The sequence below is a fragment of the Oncorhynchus mykiss genome, chromosome 19 (genome assembly GCF_057628025.1).
Source record: "Oncorhynchus mykiss isolate SJ-2025 chromosome 19, ASM5762802v1, whole genome shotgun sequence".
Lineage (NCBI taxonomy): Eukaryota > Metazoa > Chordata > Actinopteri > Salmoniformes > Salmonidae > Oncorhynchus > Oncorhynchus mykiss.
This window is the reverse complement of record NC_143040.1, coordinates 12,411,749-12,417,500: the sequence shown is the minus strand read 5'-3', so window position 1 is coordinate 12,417,500 and position 5,752 is coordinate 12,411,749.

The window sequence follows — 5,752 nt, the reverse complement described above, 5'->3', positions numbered from 1 at the left end:
AGGGACTGATTCATGTCTGGAATACTAATATCCAATATACCACTTTAATCAATCACCCAGAAGAATGGAAAGCAGCACTACAGTGATGCTTCATGACCCCAGTTCAGGGTTTCCCAACCCTCTCATCAGGGACCATCAGACATTTCACAGTGTTTGTTTTAGCCCTAAACTGGCAAACCTGATTGAGTCTACTATCCAACAACCCCTTGACTAATTGATTCAGTTGTGCCAGTCTGGTGGTCCCTGAGGAGAGGGTTGGGAAGTACTGCACCTGGTAAACACCCCTGGTCCTGGAACTCTGCAGAAACTTGATGTTTTTCGTTTATCCGACCTGGAAGACCAGGTGTGTTGAATTCAGGTAATCACTGAGCTGATCAATTAGGTCAGTTGGCCAGATGTGGTGCCTAGTTGGGACAAAATGGTAACAGTACAGTAACAGGCCACCATTGTTCCTGTACCCAAGAAAGCAAAGGTAACTGAACTAAATGACTATCGCTTCGTAGCACTCACTTCTGTCATCATGAAGTGCTTTGAGAGGCTGGTTAAGGATCATATCCTCTCCACCTTCAAATCAAATTGTATTTGTCACATGCGCTGAATGGAACAGGTGTAGACCTTACAGTGAAATGCTGACTTATAAGCCTCTAACCAGCAATACAGTTTAAAAAAATACAGATATGAATAAGAGATAAAAGTAACAAGTATTTAAGAGCAGCTGTGAAATAACAATAGAGAGACTATATACAGGGGGGTACCGATCAGAGTCAATGTGTACATATAGAGTCAATACGTACATGTAGGTAGAGTTATTAACGTGACTATGCATAGATGACAACAGAGAGTAGGAGTGGTGTAAAGAGGGACTGTGGGGGGAGGGGAGGTACTGAAAATAGTTTGGGTAGCCATTTGACTAGATTTTCAGGAGTCTTATTGCTGGGAGGTAGAAACTGTTTAGAAGCCTCTTGGACCTAGACTTGGTGCTCTGGTACCGCTTGCTGTGTGGTAGCAGAGAGAACAGTCTATGACTGGGGTGGCTGGATTCTTTGACAATTTGTAGGGTCTTCTTCTGACACCGCCTGGTATAGAGGTCCTGGATGGCAGGAAGCTTGGCCCTGGTGATGTACTGGGCCTTTTACACTACCCTTTGTAGTGCCCTGCGGTCAGAGGCCGAGCAGTTGCCATACCAGGAAGTGACGCAACCAGTCAGGATGCTCTCGATGGTGCACCTGTAACAGGGTTATATTGGTGATTCCCCTTGCCACTTTATTGTTAAGCCAATGGGTTTTTGGTTTGAGTTTGTCTTGCCTTCACCTACTCAACATGGCATCTTATTGGCTGGTTTGCGTAGCTTGCTTACGAGGGGGGATGTTCCGGTTAGAATCGTCCCAGTGAACAAGCACCAAACCAGCGTGCGTGAGTGCAGAGTTGGATGGTGAGACGTGCATTGCATGACGTGCAATTTTGTGCCGTTCCTAACAGAATAAAGCTACATGACTGGTGCTACATATTGGAGTTCCGTGTCGATGACTGATTGAACACAACGCCAGAAGAGTACTGTTACACAACTGTAGAACCTTTTGAGGATCTGAGGACCCATGCCAAATTTTTTCAGTCTCCTGAGGGGGAATAGGTTTTGTCATGCCCTCTTCACGACTGTCTTGGTGTGCATGGACCACGTTAGTTTGTTGGTGATGTGGAGACCAAGGAACTTGAAGCTCTCAACCTGCTCCAATGCAGCCCCGTCGATGAGAATTGGGGCATGCTCGGTCCTCTTTTTGCTGTAGTCCACAATCATCTCCTTACCTGACAACCTTTGACTGGGATGTTAGTGGCCTGGTAGGTTGATAGAGTTCCATCATATCACATTCATATGGTGAGGTCTTTCAGATCTGGGGTTGTAACAAAGGAAAGGAGACAAGGAATGGAAGGGAACAGATTGACACTATTGGGTACATTGGCCTGAGATGTGAGAGACCTGGTAGGTTGACAGGGTTCTATTCCTTTGTTATGACTGAGATGTGAGAGGCCTGGTAAGGTGATAGAGTTCTATTCCTTTGTTATGACTGAGATGTGAGAGGCCTGGTAGGTTGACAGGGTTCTATTCCTTTGTTATGACTGAGATGTGAGAGGCCTGGTAGGTTGATAGAGTTATATTCCTTTGTTATGACTGAGATGTGAGAGGTCTGGTAAGGTGATAGGGTTCAATATTATTACGTTAATATGGTGAGGTCTTTCTGGTCTGTGATGGTTACAAACTATAGGAGATAAGGAAAGGGGACAAGGAAAGGAATGGAGAAGATTGAGACTATTGGGATGTGGCCTTCGTGTTTGGGGACATAGCTGCTGACTGTGTCGATTATGTTCGAGTCCAACCACTGTATAGATACTGAGGCACCTAATCCAGCAGACATATCTGTAGAGGGACGTGAGGTTGCACAGATCAATGGAGGTCACATTCTAATACACACACACACACACACACACACACACACACACACACACACACACACACACACACACACACAGGCAGGCTTGAAACACCACATGACTTCTGAGAATTGTTTGTTCACACTTCTTCCATGCTGATCTATGTGTGAACATGACCAACACCAGCTAAAACACTGCCGATACTGAGAAAAGGTTCCCATAGTAACAGTACAGAAAGACCCTTCAACCTCATCATCATCCTTCTCCTCTAATCAGGGACTGATTCATGTCTGGAATACTGATAGCCAATATACCACTTTAATCAATCACCCAGAATAATGGAAAGCAGCACTACAGTGATGCTTCATGACCCCAGTTCAGGGTTTCCCAACCCTCTCATCAGGGACCATCAGATATTTCACAGTGTTTGTTTTAGCCCTAAACTGGCAAACCTGATTGAGTCTACTATCCAACAACCCCTTGACTAATTGATTCAGGTGTGCCAGTCTGGTGGTCCCTGAGGAGAGGGTTGGGAAGTACTGAACCTGGTAAACACCCCTGATCCTGGAACTCTGCAGGCACTTGATGTTTTTCGTTTATCCGACCTGTTAGACCAGGTGTGTTGAATTCAGGTAATCACTGAGCTGATCAATTAGCTCAGTTGGCCAGATGTGGTGCCTAGTTGGGACAAAATGGTGACAGTACAGTAACAGGCCACCATTGTGGCCTGTCATTCAGAAGGGTTGGGTTAAATGTGGAAGACACATTTTGGGTGAATGCATTCAGTTGTGCAACTGACTAGCTATCCCCTTCACATACTCACACACATATGTTGTGGTGCCTAGTTGGGAAAAAATCCTGCAGTACTAATGGCACTGTAGTCAGGGTTGTCTACCCCTGGCCTAGTTTAAGCTATGTCGGCCAATCATTCATTTAGCTGAGTGAGTGAAATACTGCCATCTTCTGGCTATTGTGAGAAATGCACCGTGTCAAGACTGAATGCCTCTGGGTACATTAGTGTGTGTTTTGGTTTTCAGTGGTCTCTACTGCCAGTGTCCAGGGTATGATTTAGACAGTATTCAAATATATAAATAATGCTGGTTATGGTTGTTAACTTCCTTTGTTATGACTGAGATGTGAGAGACCTGGTAGGTTGAGAGGATTCCATTCCTTTGTTATGACTGAGATGTGAGAGACCTGGTAGGTTGACAGGGTTCCATTCCTTTGTTATGACTGAGATGTGAGAGGCCTGTTAGGTTGACAGGGTTGCATTCCTTTGTTATGACTGAGATGTGAGAGACCTGGTAGGTTGACAGGGTTCCATTCCTTTGTTGTGACTGAGATGGGAAGTCTGCTAGGTTGATAGGGTTCCATCATGTTGCATTAATATGGTGACGTATTTCAGATCTGTGGCAGTTACAAACTATAGGAGATAAGGAAAGGAAGGGGAGCAGATTGAGACTTTTTGGAAATGGCCTTTGTGTATGGAGACATAGTGTTTGGGCCACTGAATGTGTGGTTTATGGTGGAGTCCATCCACTGAATGTGTAGTTTATCGTGGAGACCAGTCACTGACTGTGTAGTTGATGGTGGAGTCCAGACACTGACTGTGTAGTTTATGGTGGAGTCCAGCCACTGACTGTGTAGTTGATGGTGGAGTCCAGACACTGACTGTGTAGTTTATGGTGGAGTCCAGTCACTGACTGTGTAGTTGATGGTGGAGTCCAGCCACGGACTGTGTAGTTGATGGTGGAGTCCAGCCACTGACTGTGTAGTTGATGGTGGAGTCCAGACACTGACTGTGTAGTTTATGGTGGAGTCCAGTCACTGACTGTGTAGTTTATGGTGGAGTCCAGACACTGACTGTGTAGTTGATGGTGGAGTCCAGTCACTGACTGTGTAGTTTATGGTGGAGTCCAGACACTGACTGTGTAGTTGATGGTGGAGTCCAGACACTGACTGTGTAGTTGATGGTGGAGTCCAGACACTGACTGTGTAGTTTATGGTGGAGTCCAGTCACTGACTGTGTAGTTGATGGTGGAGTCCAGACACTGACTCTGTAGTTGATGGTGGAGTCCAGACACTGACTGTGTAGTTTATGGTGGAGTCCAGACACTGACTGTGTAGTTTATGGTGGAGTCCAGACACTGACTGTGTAGTTGATGGTGGAGTCCAGTCACTGACTGTGTAGTTGATGGTGGAGTCCAGTCACTGACTGTGTAGTTGATGGTGGAGTCCAGACACTGACTGTGTAGTTGATGGTGGAGTCCAGACACTGACTGTGTAGTTTATGGTGGAGTCCAGTCACTCTATAGGCAGCACCTAATCCAACAGTTAGATCGGTAGGTCACACAGATTAATACAGGTCACTTTACAATGAACACACACAGACACACACACGGCTGCTGAGAATTTGTTTGCTCACACTTTTTAATACTGATGATCTTTGTGTAAACATGACTAACACCCACCAACACCACTGCTGATACTGAGAAAATCTATTGTGTGAATGTGTGTGTTTGTGCGTGCGTGCGTGCATGTGTGTGTGTGTGTGTGTGTGTGTGTGTGTGTGCGTAACAGTACAGAAAGACCCTTAAATCGCATCATCATCATCCTTACCCTCTAATTGGCTAATAATTTTTGACATGCCTGTGTGTAAATCGGTGCAGGGCGCTTTGTGGAGAGACGTCCAGAATTGACTCAATTGAAGTAAGTGTATTGTGAATGCACCATGTCAACACGAGGCCTCTGGGTACATTAGTGTGTTTTGTTTTTCAGTGGTCTCTCCTGCCAGTGTCCAGGGTATGATTTATACAGTATTCCAATATTCTAATAATGCTGGTTATGGTTGAAACCTTTTCTTTGTTATGACTGAGATGTGAGAGGCCTGGTAGGTTGACAGGGTTCCATTCCTTTGTTATGACTGAGATGTGAGAGACCTGGTAGGTTGACAGGGTTATATTCCTTTGTTATGACTGAGATGTGAGAGGCCTGGTAGGTTGATAGAGTTCCATTCCTTTGTTATGACTGAGATGTGAGAGGCCTGGTAGGTTGATAGAGTTATATTCCTTTGTTATGACTGAGATGTGAGAGGCCTGGTAGGTTGACAGGGTTCTATTCCTTTGTTATGACTGAGATGTGAGAGGCCTGGTAGGTTGATAGAGTTATATTCCATTGTTATGACTGAGATGTGAGAGGCCTGGTAGGTTGATAGAGTTCTATTCCTTTGTTGTGACTGAGATGTGAGAGACCTGGTAGGTTGATAGAGTTATATTCCATTGTTATGACTGAGATGTGAGAGGCCTGGTAGGTTGACAGGGTTCTA